The 22,245-nt window shown below is 38.1% G+C and overlaps 1 pseudogene; it reads right to left on the bottom strand.

Annotated features, from left to right (window-relative positions):
• Positions 1–19,214: 19,214 nt before the first annotated feature.
• LOC129540398 (renin receptor pseudogene) lies at positions 19,215–21,598 on the bottom strand (annotated as a pseudogene).
• Between the last annotated feature and the right edge of the window lie 647 nt (positions 21,599–22,245).

Genomic DNA, 22,245 nt, shown 5'->3' with positions numbered 1-22,245 from the left:
TGCAAAGTGAGTGATTTGCAGATTATAACTCCACTCTAACTTCTTTATTTTTATATATCTCTATTCGGAGATTATTTTCATCCCTGTTGGTTTGCAGTCAGTCATCAGAATAAGCTATTCATCCATCGTTTGCTTGGTTGATTTTTCTGGGACTGAATCTCAAGAGTGGCCAATGATTATATATTGTAAATCCCTTAATATAATGACACTCTTGAAATTCTCTTCAGTTAAAGGTTACTTATTGATTTTTAGTTGGCATGGCAGGATCCATGAGAGGCAAAATGACCAGGGCAAACTGAATACTGTAAACAACAGGGTCAGGGTGAAAATTAGAAGCATCTCATGTGCAGGAATCAAGTAGCAGCTAAGATCACATGATGGGTAAGCTGCTAATCTTCTACTTATGAATAATTTTGATAATCAAATAAGACTAGGCTTAGAAAATGGAACCTGTATTTGAAATCATAGAATCATGAGTATTGAATTAATTCCTAAGTCAATTAAGTTCACAGATTCAGAAGACCTAGAGTAATAAGACAAATACATTCCCAGAATCTTCTTCCTGGCATTCTCCAAAGAGAAAGGACTAACTGTACAATCAGAAACTGAAACCCTGAGATTTTCTGAGTATTTTTCAACAGTGACTCTAAATTTTTGTTAATCTGGAGATTAGAACATGCTCTTATTTTCTTAATTACAGTGGAGGCTATAGCACCGAGCAGTGAATGATGGCTTGAATGGAATTCATCTCATGATAAGCCTACTTGGACTCTAAAACTAATCTATTGTTATTTCAAACATTTACTAGATCTGTAGCTAAGGAATAAATATGTTCTACAATCATAATATTTCCCATATTGTCATTTGACCAAAGAAGTAAAGTTTATTATGAGGAAGTCCAAATGGAAATTCCTGCAAACATGTGTTTATTTCCTAATATGGTAGTTAGAACACAGATTCTTGAATCAGAATACACAGGTTAAAATCACCGTTCTAACACTGAATGGCTTTGTGACCTTATTCAAATATCTTAATAATTTTGGCCTATAAATTCCATGTATGTACTTGAATATTGTATATTTTAAATAATTTCTGTATATTTTGTAGAGCACTTATAATGATGTCTGCACATAGTAATTATATATTAGTGTTTAGTCAATCTATCAATCAAAATCACAGCTTTGGAAAAATTCAAGAAACATTATTCAACTATCTAAAATTTTTTATTGGAGTATAACTGTTAGATGTGTGTACACACATCTCCTCTTCCTTGGATTTCCTTTCCATTTAGGTTACCACCGACCACTGAGTAGAGTTTCCTGTGCTATACAGTCAATTCTCATTAGTTATCTATTTTACACATAGTTATCTAGATATGACAATCCCAATCAACCATCTGAAATTTCTAATCAAAATAATAAATATTTCTCTCACATCCCCTTATAGTTATCAATTATTTCAGAAGGATGAAGATGATGGGACTTGGAAAATGAGTGGATTATCACATTTTTAATCAAATAGTGACTTTAGTTATCACTGCTATTTTAAATATGTTCTCTTCAAATGAATGAATGAATGAATAAGTAAAAGCCTTGGTGAGTGACATATTGTTTTTGATTTTGTGACTTTTAAAAAAAGTTCTATCGAGAAATTATCCCAATCTGGCAAGAACAGCACTACTCTACATACAGTGTCTTACCTTAGTGTTAAGTTGTTTTTTGAATTCTGAACAACCATTTGGTCTTAATGGAACTTGACCATCTTATAGTAAAAAAAGGACTTCGGCCAATTCGCTATACCAAATGATATCCTCTTATGGCATTGGTATTCTCCTCCCAGTAGTACCTGAATAGGAGAGGATAAGTATTTTAGATGCTATGTTAGAAGAGAAGAGACTGTTCTCATGAAAGTTCTGATGTCTACAGTATTTGTGTAGTAACTGAGCATTAAGTAGATTTGGAAATCTTGAGATATTCACCTACAGTAACATGAGTCTGCACGTTATTTTATACACCACTGAAAAAAGTCATCAAATGCTTGGTAGGCTTTTCAAAGATTTGAAGGCAACACATATTTTGTATAGTACATCTCTGACTCATTTCAAAGCTAGGGAAGCTATAGAAGGTTAGCATTGAATCAGCCCAGAAAGCTTTCTGGATGATGTAAAGTGCCATGTATACAACTGTACTGTCGGTCCATTATAATCCCATTGGTCTAGTGTTGCTCAAGTGTCTATTGCAAAGGTAAGTTTGGCTTAACTTTATGGCAAAGCTCATTAAAATGGCATAAAATTTTCTTAGGATAAAATTCTCAATGTACCCCAAGGATTGGAAGAAAAAAATCTATGCTATCTTAATAGTTTTTTAAAAAATTGTTATATTATTGTTGGACAATAATATAAGCTAAAATGTATAACTGTGAAATATGAGATGATTATCCAAACTTACTGCACATGGTGACTTGGGAGTTAATAAGTTTTATTAGCAATAAATTTAGACATTCCCAGCAGTATTTTATTTTAAGATTAGGGTAGCACATATGAGATTATTTCAAGCAGTCTAGACAGTTACAAGAAATTTGCATTAGTTAAGTTGATTCATACTCTCCACATGCCTGTGCTGCCCTTCGTGTCTCGTCTCAAAACACATATGTGACTTTGTCATTAATCTTTATGACCACTGGTCTAAGGAGAAAAATACCCAAGCCTAGTTTATGGATAATGCTATACTGTTTCCTTGACCTGCTATACTGTTTCTGTGTACTGATTAAAAGTGTACTACAACCACATTGAAATCCTGCTTTTGTGTAATTCTAAATTATTGGAAAAAAGTAAATCCTCTTAGTAGTCAGATCCTCAACTGGCACAATCACATTTTCAATGTTTACCTCAAAAGAAGGCCTGAGATGAAATATCTATGAATAATGCTTTGATAAGATAATCAGACATTTAGAAGAAGTAAATGAATGGATTAAAAAGGAGTTTGCGAAGGCATATATTAATGAATCTCCTAATTTATGACCAGGAAGTGTAAATATTCATGTTTTGTTGAATGGTCAGCAAAAGGTCTCAAAGCAGAGAAAACTTGTAATAACACAAGATGATCTAGATTATTCATTTTGTGATGTGATTTCAGTCTTCTTCCCCAGGTGGCAAAGAAAAGAAACTCTGAATGCAAGACTGGAGACTGCAGAATCTCAATGGTGTACGGCCATCCTGTTAGTAAGACTGGCTTGGTTATTGCAGACTCTTACTCTCCAGTTCCATCAATTTCATCACTGGTCATAGACCTAGTGGAAGATGATCATATTGGAATCTTTACCATTCTAAAGAGGGCAGAGACGTATTTGCACCAACATAGAGAGTTGTTGCTTTTTTTTTTTGGTATTTTTTTTTTTAAGAAATAGAAGAAAACAATAGAATGGGAAAGACTAGAGATCTCTTCAAGAACATTAGAGATGCCATTTCATGCAGAGATGGGCTCAAAAAAGGACAGAAATAGTATGGACGTAACAGAAGCAGAAGAAATTAAGAAGAGGTGGCAAGAATACACAGAACTATACAAAAAAGATCTTCATGACCCAGATAATCACAATGGTGTGTTCACACACTTAGAGCCAGACATCCTGGAGTGCAAAGTCAAGTGGGCTTAGGAAGCGTCACTAAGAACAAAGCTAGTGGAGGTAGTGGAATTCCAGTTGAGCTATTTCAAATCTTAAAAGATGAAATTGTGAAAGTGGTACACTCAAAATGCCATCAAATTTGGAAAACTTAGCAGTGGCCACAGGACTGGAAAAGGTCAGTTTTCATCCCCATCCCAATAGGCCCATCACTTCATGGCAAATAGATGGGGAAACAATGGCAGACATTATTTTTTTGAGCTCCAAAATCACTGCAGAATGTGACTGCAGCCATGAAACTAAAAGATGCTTACTCCTGGGAAGGAAAGTTGTGACTAACCTGGACAGCATATTAAAAAGCAGAGACATTACTCTGCCAACAACGTTCTTTCTAGTCAAGGCTATGGTTTTTCCAGTAGTCATGAATTGATGTGAAAGTTGGACTATAAATAAAGCTGAGCACCGAAGAATTGATGGTTTTGAACTTGTGGTGTTGGAGAAGACTCTTGAGAATCCCTTGGACTGAAAGGAGATACAGCAAGTCCATCATAAAGGAGATCAGTCCTGAGTGTTCATTGGAAGAACTGATGTTGAAGCTGAAACTCCAGTACTTTGGCCACATGATGTGAAGAGCTGACTCATTGGAAAAGACCCTGATGCTAGGAAAGATTGAATGTGGGAGGAGAAGGGGACAACAGAGGATGAGATGGTTGGATGACATCACTGACTCAGTGGACATGAATTTGGGTAAACTCTGGGAGTTGGTGATGGATAGGGAGGCCTAGTGTGCTGCAATCCATGGGGTCACAAAGAGCTGGACATGACTGAGTGACTGAACTGAACTGAACTGAGACAGTTGTTGAGGATTATACTGCCCCCCTTACCCCTGTAGGATTTCTGTCCTTATATTTGCAAAATATCACATATACTCACTGACATCCCACCAACACTGCTTCTGAGTGAAGAACTTACTTTACTATAATGAAAGAAAAAAGTACAAGTAATTGGTTTTATATATTGATATTTCATGGCCCTGATATTGGCAGACTATATTAAAATCTTTTAATTTCTCTTAAAATATGATTCAGAATTCTGGTGTAGTCTATATAAACCTACATTATCTGGTTTTTGCCTTCTTTTTTAAGTTTTTTTTTTCCAATTTTTATTGGAGTGCAGTTGATTTACAATGGTGTATTAGTTTCAGTTCAGTTCAGTTCAGTTCAGTCGCTCAGTCGTGTCCGACTCTCCGCGGCCCCATGAATCACAACACGACAGGCCTCCCTGTCCATCACCAACTCCCGGAGCTCAACCAAACTCATGTCCATCAAGTCGGTGATGCCATCCAGCCATCTCATTCTCTGTCGTCCCCTTCTCCTCCGGCCCCCAACCTTTCCCAGCATCAGATTCTTTTCCAGTGAGTCAACTCGTCACATGAGTTGGCCTAAGTATTGCAGTTTCAGCTTTAGCATCAGTCCTTCCAATGAACACCCAGGATTGATCTCCCTTAAAATGGACTGGTTGGATCTCCTTGCAGTCCAAGGGAATCTCAAGAGTCTTCTCTAGCAACACAGTTCAAAAGCATCAATTCTTCGGTGCTCAGCTTTCTTCACAGTCCAACTCTCACATCCATACATGACCATGGGAAAAACCATAGCCTTGACTAGACGGACTTTGGTTGGCAAAGTAATGTCTCTGCTTTTTAATATACTATCTAGGTTGGTCATAACTTTCCTTTCAAGGAGTAAGTGTCTTTTAATTCCATGGCTGCAATCAGCATCTACAGTGATTTTTGAGCCCCAAAAAATAAAGTCTGACACTGTTTCCACTGTTTTTCATCTATTTCCCATGAAGTGATGGGACCAGATGCCATGATCTTTGTTTTCTGAATGTTGAGCTTCAAGCCAACCATTTCACTCTCCTCTTCCACTTTCATCAAGAGGTTTTTGAGTTCCTCTTCACTTTCTGCTATAAGAGTGGTGTCATCTGCATATGCCAGCAATCTTGATTCCAGCTTGTGCTTCTTCCAGCCCAGCGTTCCTCATGATGTACTCTGCATATAAGTTAAATAAGTATTAGTTTCAGGTTACATCAAATTGATTCAGTCAGTTATACATATGACTACAGTTATAGCCATTCTTTTATAGATTCTTTTCCCATATAGGCTATTACAGAGTATTGAGTAAAGTTCCCTGTGCTATACAATAGGTCATTATTAGTTATCTATTTTGTTTATATTAGTTTATATATGTCAATCCAAATCTCCCAATTTTTCCCTCCCCACCTCTTTCCCCCTTGGTAACCATATATTTGTTTTCTACATCTGCAATTCCATTTCTGTTTTGTAAATAAATTCTTTGTAAATAGGTTCATTTTTACCATTGTTTTTAGATTCCACATATAAGTGATATCATATGACAATTGTCTTTTCTGTCTGACTTACTTCACTAAGTATGACAATCTCTAGGCCTATTTATGTTGTTGCAAATGGCATTGTTTTATTATTTTTCATGGTTTCTGTCTTTCTCAAACCCTATCCTCCAAATACTCTTTCCTCAATTCACAGTGATCCATCCAAACAGACTCTTTTTGTGCTTTCCCTGGTACCTACCTCATCTAACATCAAAACCCTTGTATGAGGTGTTCCTGAGCCTGTAATTCTCTCTACTTCCCCTTCATTCCTTAGATAGCTCAAATTTAATCATTATTTAGATGTCAGATGAAATGATGTTATCACAAAGAAAACTCCCCTTACTTCATAGACTGCATTAGGGCTCTTTTTCCTTTCTGTACATTTTCTTCTTTATTATCACAATATAATTAGTTGTTTGATAACTATTTCTTATGTATCTCACTTTGGAATTCAGCCTGTAAGTCATAGATCATTTTTTATGTATCTATTTCTAAATTCATATTATTTAACAATGTATTTATACATAATAGGTACTCAAAATATTTGTTGAATAAATGACCAAATGAGTAATTTATTTCATTGAAAGGATGGCTGGATGGCATCACCGACTCTGTGGACATGAGTTTGAGTGAACTCCGGGAGTTGGTGATGGACGGAGGCCTGGTGTGCTGTGATTCATGGGGTCACGGAGAGTCAGACACGACTGAGCGACTGAACTGAACTGAAGTTAATTTCTCATAACTGTAGTCTTATAGTGAATGAAAAAGAGAAAGGATGTTCTTCCTGTCACTTCTTCATTCTTTCATGACAGCATGGTGATGAGTTATGCGGAGAGAACCCTTATTCTAACATCTCTTAGTATACAGGCTCATATCTGTGCTCCATGTAACTTCATCTAACACTAATTGATACACTAACAGTAGTCTGCCCCATGGAGAGAACCCTAAGCATTTCAAAAACATTGTATGTTCTATTTTCTGTCTACATCATCAAATTATTTGTGATCTCTTTGATTTTTATGAGAGCATTTTTAAGTTATGGCATGTAGGATATTTGTAATAAACAAATTATATGCTAGTAATGTGTTCCTAATGAGATAGTAATAAGATAGAGTGCCTGATGAACTCTAGATGGAGGTTCATGACATTGTACAGGAGACAGGGACCAAGACCATCCCCATGGAAAAGAAATGCAAAAAAGCAAAATGGCTGTCTGAGGAGGCCTTACAAATAGCTGTGAAAAGAAGAGAAGCAAAAAGCAAAGGAGAAAAGGAAAGATATAAGCATCTGAATGCAGAGTTCCAAAGAATAGCAAGGAGAGATAAGAAAGCCTTCCTCAATGATCAGTGCAAAGAAATAGAGGAAAACAACAGAATAGGAAAAACAAGAGATCTCTTCAAGAAAATTAGAGATTCCAAGGGAGCATTTCATGCAAAGATGGTCTTGATAAAGGACAGAAATGGTATGGACCTAACAGAAGCAGAAGATATTAAGAAGAGGTGGCAAGAATACACAGAAGAACTGTACAAAAAAGATCTTCACGACCAAGATAGTCACGATAATGTGATCACTGACCTAGAGCCAGACATCTTGGAATGTGAAGTCAAGTGGGCCTTAGAAAGCATCACTACGAACAAAGCTAGTGGAGGTGATGGAATTCCAGTTGAGCTATTTCAAATCCTGAAAGATGATGCTGTGAAAGTGCTGCACTCAATATGTCAGCAAATTTGGAAAACTCAGCAGTGGCCACAGGACTGGAAAAGGTCAGTCTTCATTCCAATCCCAAAGAAAGGCAATGCCAAAGAATGCTCAAACTACCACACAATTGCACTCATCTCAAACACTAGTAAAGTCATGCTCAAAATTCCCCAAGCCAGGCTTCAGCAATATGCGAACTGTGAACTCCCAGATGTTCAAGCAGGTTTTAGAAAAGGCAGAAGCACCAGAGATCAAATTGCCAACATCCGCTGGATCATGGAGAAAGCAAGAGAGTTCCAGAAAAGCATCTATTTCTGCTTCATTGACTATGCCAAAGCCTTTGACTGTGTGGATCACAATAAACTGTGGAAAATTCTGAAAGAAATGGGAATCCCAGACCCCCTGACCTGCCTCTTGAGAAACCTGTATGCAGGTCAGGAAGCAACATTCAGAACTGTACATGGAACAACAGACTGGTTCCAAATAGGAAAAGGAGTACGTCAAGGCTGTATATTGTCACCTTGCTTATTTAACTTATATGCAGAGTACATCATGAGGAACACTGGGCTGGAAGAAGCACAAGCTGGAATCAAGATCACTGGGAGAAATATCAATAACCTCAGATATGCAGATGACACTACCCTTATGGCAGAAAGTGAAGAGGAACTAAAAAGCCTCTTGATGAAAGTGGAAGAAGAGAGTATAAAGGTTGGCTTGAAGCTCAACATTCAGAAGACAAAGATCATGGCATCTGGTCCAATCATTTCATGGGAAATACATGGAAAAACAGTGGAAACAGTGTCAGACTTTATTTTTTTGGGCTCCAAAATCACTGCAGATGCTGATTGCAGCCATGAAATTAAAAGACACTTACTCCTTGGAAGGAAAGTTATGACCAGCCTAGATAGCATATTAAAAAGCAGAGACATTACTTTGCCAACCAAGCTCCGTCTAGTCCAGGCTATGGTTTTTCCCGTGGTCATGTATGGATGTGAGAGTTGGACTGTGAAGAACGCTGATCACCGAAAAATTGATGCTTTTGAACTGTGGTGCTGGAGAAGACTCTTGAGAGTCCCTTGGACTGCAAGGAGATCCAACCAGTCTATTCTAAAGGAGATCAATCCTGGGTGTTCATTGGAAGGACTGATGCTAAAGCTGAAGCTCCAATACCTTGGCCACCTCATGTGATGAGTTGCCTCACTGGAAAAGACTCTGATGCTGGGAAAGGTTGGGGGCCGGAGGAGAAGGGGACGACAGAGAATGAGATGGCTGGATGGCATCACCGACTCTGTGGACTTGAGTTTGAGTGAACTCTGGGAGTTGGTGATGGACAGGGAAGCCTGGCGTGCTGTGATTCATGGGGTCGTGGAGAGTCGGACATGACTGAGCGACTGAACTGAACTGAAAGTAAGCATGTGGCATCTGAGAGGAGATTATACTTCAGGAGACATTCTAAGTATATTTTGCAATTGTCTTGACGAGATCTACAGGAGTTTTTAAACCTATTTCATCAAGAAGAAACAAGAGATAGGATATTGCTTATTGAGCTAAGGAAAATGTTGGTGTTAAAAAGAAATAGATATTTATGAGTGATTATAAAAATATTTATTAAATGAGTTATGGTTTTAGAGAAGTTATTAAAAGGGCATTTTCCAGGAATGATTTTTAGATAAGTAAACTAAAACATGAAAGTGATCATATAACATGATATAGTATTAGTTCAGTTCAGTTCAGTCACTCAGTCATTTCTGACAATTAACGACCCCATGAACTGCAGCACGCCAGGCCTCCCTGTCTATCACCAACTTCTGGAGCCCACCCAAACTCATGTCCATTGAGTTAGTGATGCCATTCAACCATCTCATCCTCTGTCGTAACAGTCTCCTCCTGCCCTCAAACTTTCCCATCATCAGGGTCTTTTCCAATGAGTCAATTCTTAGCATCAGGTGGCCAAAATATTGGAGTTTCAGCTTCAATATCAGTCCTTCCAATGAACACCCAGGACTGATCTCCTTTAGGATGGACTAGTTGGATATCCTTGCAGTCGAAGGGACTGTCAAGAGTCTTCTCCAAAACCACAGTTCAAAACCATAAATTCTTCGTCGCTCAGCCTACTTTATAGTCCAACACTCACATCCATACATGGAAAAATCATAGCCTTGACTAGACAGATCTTTGTTGACAAAGTAATGTCTCTGCTTTTTAATATGCTGTCTCGGTTGGTCACTACTTTTCTTCCAAAGAGTAAGCGTTTTTTAATTTCATGGCTGAAATCACCATTTGCAGTGATTTTGGAGACCCCCAAAACAAAGTCAGCCACTGTTTCTACTTTTTCCCCATCTATTTGCCATGAAGTGATGGGGCTGGATGCCATGATTTTAGTTTTCTGAATGTTGAGCTGTAAGCCAACTTTTTCACTCTCCTCTTTCACTTTCATCAAGAGACACTTTAGCTTCTGCTTCACTTTCTGCCATAAGGGTGGTGTCATCTGCATATCTGAGGTTATTGATATTTCTCCTGGAAATATTGATTCCAGCTTCTGCTTCATCTAGCCCAGCATTTCTCATGATGTACTCTGCATATAAGTTAAATAAGCAGGGTGACATATACAGCCTTGACGTACTCCTTTTACTATTTGGAACCAGTTTGTTGTTCCATGTTCAGATCTAATTGTTGCTTCCTGACCTGCATACAGGTTTCTCAAGAGGCAGGTCAGTATATTATAACCTATTCCAACCTTGAGTGTTAGCTTTTTTTAATTCATTCATAAACCTATTTAAAATCCTAAAAGATGATGCTGTGAAAGTGCTGCACTCAGTATGTCAGAAAATTTGGAAAACACAGCAGTGGCCACAGGACTGGAAAAGGTCAGTTTTCATTCCCATCCCAAAGAAAGGCAATGCCAAAGAATGCTCAAACTACCGCACTATTGCCCTCATCTCACATGCTAGTAAAGTAATGCTCAAAAATCTCAAAGCCGGGCCTCAGCAATACATGAACCATGAACTTCCAGATGTTCAACTGGTTTTATAAAAGGCAAAGGAACCAGAGATCGAATTGCTAACATTTGCTGGATCATTGAAAAAGCAAGAGAATTCCAGAAAAATATCTACATCTGCTTTATTGACTATGTCAAACTTTTGACTGTGTGGATCACAATAAACTGGAAAATTCTGAATGAGATGGGAATACCAGACCACCTGACCTGCCTTTTGAGAAACCGATATGCAGGTCAGGAAGCAACAGTTAGAACTGGATTTGGAACAACAGACTGGTTCCAAATAGGAAAAGGAGTATGTCAAGGCTGTATATTGTCACCCTGCTTATTTAACTTATATGCAGAATACATCATGAGAAAGCTTGGCTGGATGAAGCACAAGCTGGAATCAAGATTGCCAGGGGAAATATCAACAACCTCAGATATGCAGATAACACCAACCTTATGGCCGAAAGTGAAGAAGAACTAAAGAGCCTCTTGATGAAAGTGAAAGAGGAGAGTGAAAAAGTTGGCTTAAAGCTCAACATTCAGAAAACTAAGATCATGGCATCTGGTCCCATCACTTCATGGCAAATAGATGGAGAAACAGTGGAGACAGTGGCTGACTTTATTTTTCTGGGCTTCAGAATCACTGCAGATGGTGATTGCAGCCATGAAATTAAAAGATGCTTACTCCTTGGAAGGGAAGTTATGACCAGCCTAGACAGCATATTAAAAAGCAGAGACATTACTTTGTCAACAAAGGTCTGTCTAGTCAAGGCTATGGTTTTTCCAGTAGTCATGTATGGATGTGAGAGTTGGACTGTAAAGAAAGCTGAGCACTGAAGAATTGATGTTTTTGAGCTATGGTGTTGGAGAAGACTCTTGAGAGTCCCTTGGATTGCAAGGAGTTTCAATCAGTCCATCCAGCAGAGATCATTCCTATGTGCTCATTGGTAGAACTGATGTTGAAGCTGAAATTCCAGTACTTTGGCCACTGATGTGAAGAGCTGACTCTGATGCTGGGAAAGATTCAGGGCAGGAGTAGAAGGAGAGGATGGCAGATGAGATGGTTGGATGACATCACTGTGTCAATGAACTTGGGTTTGGGTAGACTCTGGCAGTTGATGAAGGACAGGGAGGTCTGGCTTGCTGTGGTTCATGGGGTTGCAAAGAGTCAGACACGACTGAGTGACTGAATTGAACTGAAACGTATTATCCACACTTTCATTGTTTCATACATTTAGCAGATATAAACAATTTGGGAGTTAATTGTGGTCAAAGGAAGAATTAAACAAAAGACTAATAAGGGAAAATTCTCGTACTGAAGAAAATTTTAATTTGCTTTGAGGAGTTATCAGAGCAAATATTTATATAGAAGAGGAAATTTCCACTGAGACTGAACTTGCTGTTAAGGGAGTGATTATAGAGACTACCGGAGAAGGCAATGGCAAGCCACTCCAGTACTATTGCCTAGAAAATCCCATGGATGGAGGAGCCTGGTAGGCTGCAGTCCGTGGGGTTGCTAAGGGTCGGACACGACTGAGCGACTTCACTTTCACTTTTCATTTTCACACGTTGGAGAAGGAAATGGCAACCCACTCCAGTGTTCTTGCCTGGAGAATCCCAGGGACGGGGGAGCCTGGTGGGCTTCCGTCTATGGGGTCACACAGAGTCGGACACGACTGAAGTGCCTTAGCAGCAGCATAGAGACTACAGGACAAATTTGTACTATGTGCTCATGTGCTCAGTCATGTCCAACTCTTTGCAACCTCATGGACTGTAACCTGTCAGGCTCTTCTGTCCATGGAACTTTCCAAGGAAGAATACTGGAGTGGGTTGCCATTTCCTTCTCCAGGGGATCTTCACAATCCAGGAATTGAACTTGATTCTCCTGCATCACTGTCCTACCTGGGAAGCCACAGAATACATTTGGAGAATAGCCGATAAGACTCTTGAGAGTCCCTTATACTGCAAAGAGATCCAACCAGTCCATTCTAAAGGAGATCAATCCTGGATGTTCATTGGAGGGACTGATGCTAAAGCTGAAACTGCAATACTTTGGCCACCTCATGCGACGAGTTGACTCACTGGAAAAAACTCTGATGCTGGGAAAGGTTGGGGGCGGGAGGAGAAGGGGACGACGGAGAATGAGATGGCTGGATGGCATCACCGACTCTATGGACATGAGTTTGAGTGTACTCTGGGAGTTGGTGATGGACAGGGAGGCCTGGTGTGCTGTGATTCATGGGGTCGTGGAGAGTCGGACACGACTGAGCGACTGATCTGATCTGATTGATAATGTACAGAGGTGACTATTGGCAATAATTGAGGTCCAAAAATAGAGATTGATCATGGCTATCCCATCATAATGCCAAGACATTTATGTTTTATTAAATAAGCAATGAGAAGAAATTGGAAGATTTCAGAAAGGAGATGTAATTGGTAATGAGGAGTGCTGATTTAGTAAAAGACAAGATCATAAGAAGTGAGTACAATTTGAGGACTGGTGTAGTATTTCATATGATGGTGTAATCACCCACCTAGAGACAGACATCCTGGAGTTTGAAGTCAAGTGGTCCTTAGGAAGAATCACTATGAACAAAGCTAACAGAGGTTATGGAATTCCAGTTGAGCTATTTCAAATCCTAAAAATGATGCTGTGATAGTGCTGCACTCAATATGCCAGCAAATTTGGAAAACTCAGCAGTGACCAAAGGACTGGAAGAGGTCAGTTTTCACTCCCATCCCAAAGAAAGGCAATGCCAAAGAATGCTCAAACTACTGTACAATTGCACTCATCTCACACGCTAGCAAAGTAATGCTCAAAATTCTCCAAGCCAGGCTTCAGCAGTATGTGAACTTCCAGATGTTCAAGCTGAATTTAGAAAAGTCAGAGGAACCAGGGAAAATATTGCCAATATCTGTTGGATCATTGAAAAAGCAAGAAATTTCCAGAAAATCATCTACTCCTGCTTTATTGACTATGCCAAAGTGTTTGACAGTGTAGATCACAAAAAACTGTTGAAAGTTCTTCAAGAGATGGGAATACCTGACAGCCTGACCTACATCCTGAGAAATCTGTATGCAGGTCAATAAGCAACAGTTAGAACTGGACGTGGAACAACAGACTGGTTCCAAATTGGGAAATGAATATGACAAGGCTGTATGTTGTCACCCTGCTTATTTAACTTATATGCAGAGTACATCATACTTTGGGCTGGATGAAGCACAAACTGGAATCAAGATTTCCAGGAGAAATATCGATAACTTCAGATATGCAGATGGCACCATCCTTATGGCAGAAAGCTAAGAAGAACTAAAGAATCTCTTGATGAAAGTGAACGAGGAGAGTGGAAAAAGTTGGCTGAAAACTCAACATTCAGAAAACTAAGATCATGGCATCCAGTCTTGTCACTTCATGGCAAGTAGATGGGGGAACAAGGGAAACAGTAATATGTTTATTTTAGGGGGGTTCCAAAATCACTGCAGACGGTGACTTCAACCATGAAATTAAAAGATGCTTGCCCTTTGGAAGAAAAACTATGACAAACTAGACAGCATATTAAAAAGCAAAGACATTACTTTGCTGACAAAGGTCTGTCTAGTCAAAGCTATGTTTTTTCCAGTAGTCATATATGTATGTGAGACTTGAGCTATAAAGAAAGCTGAGCACCAAAGAATTGATACTTTTGAATTATGGTGTTGGAGAAGACTCTTGAGAGTCCTTTGGACTGGAAGGAGATCCAACCAGTCATCCTAAAGGTAATCATTCCTGAATATTCATTGGAAGGACTGATGCTGAAGCTGAAACTCCAGTACTTGGAGTTTATCCACCTGATGTGAAGAACTGACTCATTTGAAAATACCCTGATGCTAGCAAAGATTGAAGGTGGGAGGAGAAGGGGACAGCAGAGGATTAGGTGGTTGGATGGCATCATCAACTTGATGGGCATGAGTTTGAGCAAGCTTCAGGTGTTCATGCTGGACATGAAGGCCTGACTTGCTGTAGTCCATGGGGTCACAATGAGTTGGACATGACTGAACTGATAATAGTTCAGATGAAAAAATTTCTGAGTATTCTAACATTGGATTATTCAAGAAGATAAAGATTCTAAACTTATTCATAAGGAGAGGACCAATAGAGTTTAGTATCTGATTTGGAGGCCATAGTAATTTGCATGGGGAGTGATGAAAGAAGTAATTCTGAATAAATCCAAGATGCAAGTGACCAAATAGAGATATTTTGGTAAACAGATATTTTGAACAAATGTAGAATAAAACAGTGAATATTTTGACTGGTTGGTGGTTTTGTTTATTTGGGAGCTAGAAGAGGAGGGCAATGGGGAAATACACATGATAGATTTAGAGATGGATATGAATTTTAATGAATTTTGTAAAGATAAATACTTTCCCCAAACATATGGTAATTTGATAAAACATTCAGCTTTTATTTATTTATTCATTTTTATAATTGAATCTTTTTCTTTTTCCTTGTTTTTGAAGTATCTCCCAGGTGAGAGGGCAAAGATTCATGGTTCATGTATAATTTATTTTCAGAAGTTGTAAGGGAGAACTAGCACTTATAGAAAGTATTCTTAAAACTCACAAGGGAGCTACAGATGTATGTGTCTTAAGGAATAGTCAGAAAATTAAACTTTTATTCTTTGGTGCCATCATTTGGCAGTCCTGCCAGGAAGGCACAACTATGGTTTTTCTCCTTCAAATCAGTCTTGTTTTAATAAGACTGAAATACAAACAGAAGTGAGGAGGACTAGATAACTGTAACTAGCTATTTTTGAAAAAGATTAATACAGTAAGATTTCTTCTAATACAAATTTAAGTATAATTTAGAGAGCATTCTTGCATTGTACCATCCATCATAGCACTGAATTTTGAAAAATAAAAATTAAAAACACATTTGTAATCTTATCTAACTTCATGTTCCATTGTGTTCATCTAGGAGAGTTGCTAAAAGGGGAAGGAATTTGTTTTTCAAATTCAAACACATTTTATGGTAGCAAAAAAACCAAATGCATATTATAATGGAAGTCTGCAAGTATTTTCTTTAATAATCTAAGATCAGTTAATTGAAAAATTAAAACACATTGGTAACTGTGTGTCTTACTAGAAGGAGAGCAAACATTTGCTAATCTTTCATTTTGGTACACATTCTAAATTTTTTCATTTTATCTCAGTTATCACAAGGACTATTAATAAAGAAATTATTGTTTCAATCATTCAAATGAGGAAACAAATTTTCACAGAATTTATATGCTGTAGGTCCCTCAGCTAGTAAGTAGTAGGTAGAGTTTGAATTTGTATGATACTTAATTCTATGTCATGTCCAATACACAAATAGAAAATGAAAAAAAAAAAAGACTTTGAAAGGTAATTCCCCAAGCAAATATTTTAAAATTTTGCCTCTGTATTTATAAATGCATCATCCTATCTCCTGTAATCTTTCAAGGGTCCATTCTTTATCTCTTTTCTTGACTTGATCACTTGTGTTTATTTCAGGATTTTGTTCAAACATTTTTTTCTCTTCTCTCCTATACATGCAGTCCCTCCTTCTTCCCTGGATTCTGTGTTAACAGCTGGAAAATCTGTGTTAACAGCTGAAAAGCTTGTCAGTGTTTGAAGCTGACTTGAAACTAAAAATGTAACAAGTTTCTTGACCATAAACTTTTCTAACTATTTCATCACCTCCTTCCCTTTTCAATCAGTTTCTCTACAATATGGTAAAGAATCTGCTGTCATTGTGGGACACCTGGGTTTGATCCCTGCCTCTGGAAGATCCCCTGGAGAAGGAAATGGCAACCCACTCCAGTATTTTTGCTTGGAGAATCCCAAGGACAGAGGAGCCTGGCAGGCTACAGTCCATGGGGTCACAGAGTCAGATCTGACTGAGTGACTAACAGTTTCAGTTTCTCTACAGTATAAATGACCATCTCTGTGTTCACTTTCTCACTTTCATTATACCCTAAACATTTAAGAATTTAGTTTTCACTTGAAGCATTCAAATAAAACTAGTTTCTTTGTTGGTATAAAATATGCACTGAATTTTTCAGTTTTATTCTAACTTAACCAGTATAAAGCACTTGACCCAATTGACTAATTATCTCTTGAATTTTCTCTTTAACTTCTCTCCTACTGATCCTCTACCTTAATTATTGCTCCTCTCTTTGATTGTTTGTTTTTGGCCTCCCTGTGTCACGTGGGATCTTAGTTTCCTAACCAGGGATCAAACTGGGTTCTCTGCAATGGAAGTGTGGCGTCTTAACCACTTGACAGCTAGGGAAGTTCAACTCTCTGATTGTCATACATTAAATATTTTCTTCTTCAGGCCATGCATATGTGTTGATATATTTTTCTTTCTGACTTACTTCACTCTGTATAACAGGCTTTCGGTTCATCACTTCATTAGGACTGACTCAAATTCATTCCTTTCTATGGCTGAGTAATATTCCATTGTATAAATGTACCACAATTCTTTATCCATTCATCTGGGATGGATATCTAGGTTGCTTCTGTGTCATAGATAGTGTAAATAGTGTTACAGTGAACATTGGGGTACATGTGTCTTTTTGAATTATTGTTTTCTCAGAGTATATGCCCAGTAGTGGGATTGCTGGGTGATATGGTAGTTTTATTCATAGTTTTTTTTAAGGAATCTCCATTCCGTTCTCTATAGTGGCTGTATCAATTTACATTCTTACTAACAGTGCAATAGTTGTTTGTAGATTTTTTATGGTGGCTGTTCTGACTGCTGTGAGGTGATACTTCATTGTAATATTTGCATTTCTCTAATAATGATTGATGTTGAGCATCTTTTCATGTGTTTCTTCACACCATATTTTAAGACAGAGTGCTCATAATTCTTATTACAATTGTAAGCTTTAATAATTTCATAATTATAAATTACATAATTTGAAAAATATTTGCGAGTTTATTTAAATTTCTTTTACATTGAGTTTATTGAATTTTAAGTAATAAAATTTTAGGTTTTCTTTTTAGCTGCTTTGAAGAGGTCAGATATTCACTGAAACAAAAAATATATAATTACAGATTTATTATTTGAAACTCACAAAACTAGTTGTTTCACTCTCTGTGGTTAAAGATGGAAATGCTGACCAAATAGCTTTATGTGAGTTCCATTCTTATTTACCTATTAGACTCCTTGAAATTCTTCTGTTAGAAGTCATCCAGGCATATAAAAATCAACATGCCCATATCTTTCTTACTTGATTCTTCCTCATACCAGATCTCCTCAAATCTGTTTCCCTTATCTCAAAGGATAGAATCTATTTATGTAAGCTAGAGATCTTTTTCTCCTTCAACTCTTAATACCCAATAAGCCACAAGTTCTGACTACTCTTCTCTTTACACAATTGTGTATATCACCTCCTTTGCTGTCAGTAATACTGATGATGTAATTCAGAGACTCAATAGATTGTCAGTATAATTCAGTAGGCTTTAAACTAGTCTTCCCATATTTTATAACTTCTAAATGTCATATTGTAAAATGTGGACAGCATAGTATTAAATCTGAATATAAACATATGCACAAACACACAATTTATAGATTTTCAAGTTCAGGTAAAGCCCAGTTGGTCAGAACAGACTAGTGTTCCAACAAAACACTCCAGCACAAGAATGGTAGATTTTTTTTTGAATCATTATTAACTTCATTTGTCACTCTTTATAGACATTGGTCCACTTTTACTTAAAAAGTAGGGAGTATCTACTTACACTTAACTTTCTATAGAATGATTTTTTACCGTAAACCAGAGTAACATACACAAGGGAAATAGTGACTGAAATCATGGCCCAAGATGTCCCCCTAATGTTTTTGTGTATATGATTACAAGTGTCTATAACTCGACAAAGCTAGTTCCTTCTTATATGTATATTAGTATGTTTAATATCCACACTTGACCATTCAGATCACCAAACTTTCAGAAGAGATTAAAATAATAGCTATCATCTGTCAATCAGATGAAATTCCAAATCTGAGTGACTGTGTAAGCACATTCATAGTTAATAGCTGCTTGAAGTTAAAAACCTTTTCCCGTTTCAGAGATATTTACATTAAGACATTTAGGAATGGTTCATAGTATATAACAGCCCAAATATCACTTTTAACCTGTCCTGTGTAAGGAAGTTAAACATTTCAAATTCAGCGCATTTTCCCAACATAAATAACACAAACTATTCTAAATGTTATTTATTATAGTGCATATTTCCAAATAGTAAATGGAATGAAACTATATTAAACGGTTATATCATCATACTTGAGGAGATTATGGAATATATATCATAAAAGTCACCTCACATCAATATTATATAATTCACTCTAAAAGAACATCACAGGCACACACACAAGAGAACAAAATTTGATTTTTTATAAATTTAAAGTGTACTATCTAGTTTAAACTACACTAAAAGATTTACTTTAATGAAACAGCCAATTCCAAACACTCTTTCTTTCCAAGTTTGGCATAAGGAAAGTTCAATCCATTCAAATCTTCTGGTTTGTCATCCTGTAAATGATGCTATCATTTCCAGGATCCATGTTCCAAATAGTATAACAGGTGACAATCAGAGTCAAGGCCAAGCCGATCATTATCCAAAGTACCAGGCTGAAAACCACTGGATATTCAAAATTATGTTTATAGGCAAGGTTATAGGGAGTTGAGGGGTCCATCACTTGTTTTGTCTCAAGGGTAATCTTTGTCTTCCTCATAAGGGGTGTGTCAAATAATCTGATAGTCACTAACTCTTCCACTGCATTCCCACCATGATTGTACATGTCATCTTCATACTTTTGCAGAGCATCAACAAGGATCTTAGAGGCATCTCTAAATTGTTCAGAGTCTTCCCTATAACTTTTTCCAATTTCTTCCAGACCTGGTAGCTCCAGTGAGTATAAATCAGGAGAATGATCCTTGGCTAGATGCTTATATCGGGACAACAAACTTGAAATATCATGCAGCACTTGCAGTTCAGAAAGAAAAAGGAGATCAACTTCATTATTCCTACTCAGAGAATTGAGGGGAAGTGAAGTGAGAGCAGAGGTTTCTTGAAACAGTCGATTGTGGAGCTGTCTGAGCATGACTGAGAGAGAGATCTTTGAAAACCAAGTTTGCTTTCCCCACCATGTACACTCTTTCCTCACTGGGAGCCAACTGCAAAACCACCAGAGTTTCTTCAAAAATAAAGAGTGAATGGAATTTGCCACGCTGTCAAGACTAAAAAGAACTGCATTCTCCAAAGGATATGAAATGACACTGCTTGGGGGTAGAGCAAGATTGTCCATTCTTTTCACCATCACCATAACAGTAGCCTGAGGATGGTGAAATAGGTTACCTACTGCAAGGCCCAGCCAAGAAAGGTCTTCTTTCACAGATCCTTGTGCTGTCCTAATACTGTACAGTCCAAACAACAGGGAAGATGCACGAGGCAGGACCCAGATGCCAACAATGGGAGTCTCACAAACTTGCGATGAGGTCTAGGGCAGCCACAGCCAGATAGCAGGGTCACAAGGAGGTACATCACCGAAGTTTACGGAGCCAGACACAACGAGGTCATATAAACATAAGGGTCCATATAGAAATGACAGTCATCAAGTTCCATTTGCTGCTTACATCTGGCGTAGAGAGAGCAGATGCCCTCAGGAAGCTGCCATTGATATTGGCAACACCTTATTTCACTCCGTGCAGGAAACACAAAACAGACACAACTCCCTGTGCCCTCCAAGAGCCTCCATGTGTATTTGTTGAATGAATGAACTCAGGGTGACTGAAAAGCCCACTGAATACGTGTATCTCGGCTCCCCACTCTCCTCCCAACTAGGGGATTTTGGGAGCAAGTGGCAGTGAAATCAAATACTGAAAGAAAGCATTTGCTCCTAAGAAAACACAAGCAGGGAGGCCAGGATTGGTGTGAAGGTAAGGGAGTCAGGTTTTGTCCCCACACTGACCAAGATAGGGATCTGCCAAGAAGGTGACAATTTATCCCTGCTTTCTCTGAGGGAGGCTCACGCCACAGCTCAACTTGTCCACAAATGTCAACCAGCCTGATCCCTCTCCTGGCTGTGCTTGGAATTACCTGGGGAGCTTTAAAAACTGCTGATGCCTCTAGAATAATAGATTTTTTAAAAAATACATTTTTATGAAGATGAGTTACATTGATCAAGTGTTCATTGTTCTCTGGCAGTCTTCTTTGATAGCAGCGCTATTTTACTTGGAATGTAAACCTTACTCTCTTCAGTGAAGTCTAAATTTCTTTAGGGAGGGCCCATTTTATATTTATTTTCTTATTCCTACCATCTTATATAATATTTACTGTTATACAGTTATTCACCGAAGAATTGATGCTTTTGAACTGTGGTGTTGGAGAAGACTCTTGAGAGTCCCTTGGACTGCAAAGAGATCCAACCAGTCCATTCTAAAGGAAATCAGTCCTGGGTGTTCATTGGAAGGACTGATGCTGAAGCTCCAATACTTTGGCCACCTCATGCGAAGTGTTGACTCACTGGAAAAGACTCTGATGCTGGGAAGGATTGAGGGTGGGAGGAGAAGGGAACGACGGAGAATGAGATGGCTGGATGGCATCACCGACTCAATGGAGGTGAGTTTGAGTGAACTCCGGGGGTTGGTGATGGACAGGGAGGCCTGGCAAACTGTGATTCATGGGGTCACAAAGAGTTGGACATGACTGAGCGACTGAACTGAACTGTTCAAAAATGAATGGGAGAATAAGAAAATGAACATAGACATTAATAAAGGAACAAATAAATGACTATCAAACTGTTTAGGAAAGAGTTTTCAATACCAGTACAGCCCCCAAAAGGTAGTTTGCATGGTACTTTTCATTGATTTCTATATGGCACATTCTGTCAATACCATAATCATAAGTTGCTTTTGGTACTTTGTTGATTCATTAAGTAAAATATTTTATTCCCAGTGAATTTTTAAAAGAGCATAAAAGTGTTAACTGTGATAGAAGACGTGTATTGTAGCTAAGTCAGTAAAGAATCTGCCTGCAAGGCAGGAGACCTGTGTTCGATTCCTGGGTCGGGAAGATCCCCTGGAGAAAGAAATGGCAACCCACTCCAGTATATTTGACTGGAGAATCCCATGGACAGAGGAGCCTGGTGGGCTACAGTCCATAGGGTTGCAAAGAGTCATCTACTACTTAGTGACTAAACTACCGCCACCACTTCTTATGTTAAGAAGCATGGGGCACTTTCAATATGAAGTGAAATATTTTATTCCCAGAGGATTTTTAAAAGAGCATAAAAGTGTTAACTAAGATAGAAGATTTGAATTTCTTGTTAAGAAGCATTGGGCACTTTCAATATTTAAGTAAACATTTTTACAAAATTAGAGTTAAATCATTTGAAAAAGAAATTGGAACTTAATATGATGTACATGGAGATTCCTGGTAGCTCAGCTGGCAAAGAATCCACTTGCAATGCAGGAGACCCAGGTTCGATTCCTGGGTCAGGAAGATCTGCTGGAGAAGGGATAGGCTACCCA

The sequence above is a fragment of the Moschus berezovskii genome, chromosome 4 (genome assembly GCF_049115385.1).
Source record: "Moschus berezovskii isolate FMDL1 chromosome 4, NW_MosBer_1.0, whole genome shotgun sequence".
Classification (NCBI taxonomy): Eukaryota; Metazoa; Chordata; class Mammalia; order Artiodactyla; family Moschidae; genus Moschus; species Moschus berezovskii.
This window is presented reverse-complemented; position numbering and strand designations above follow the sequence as displayed.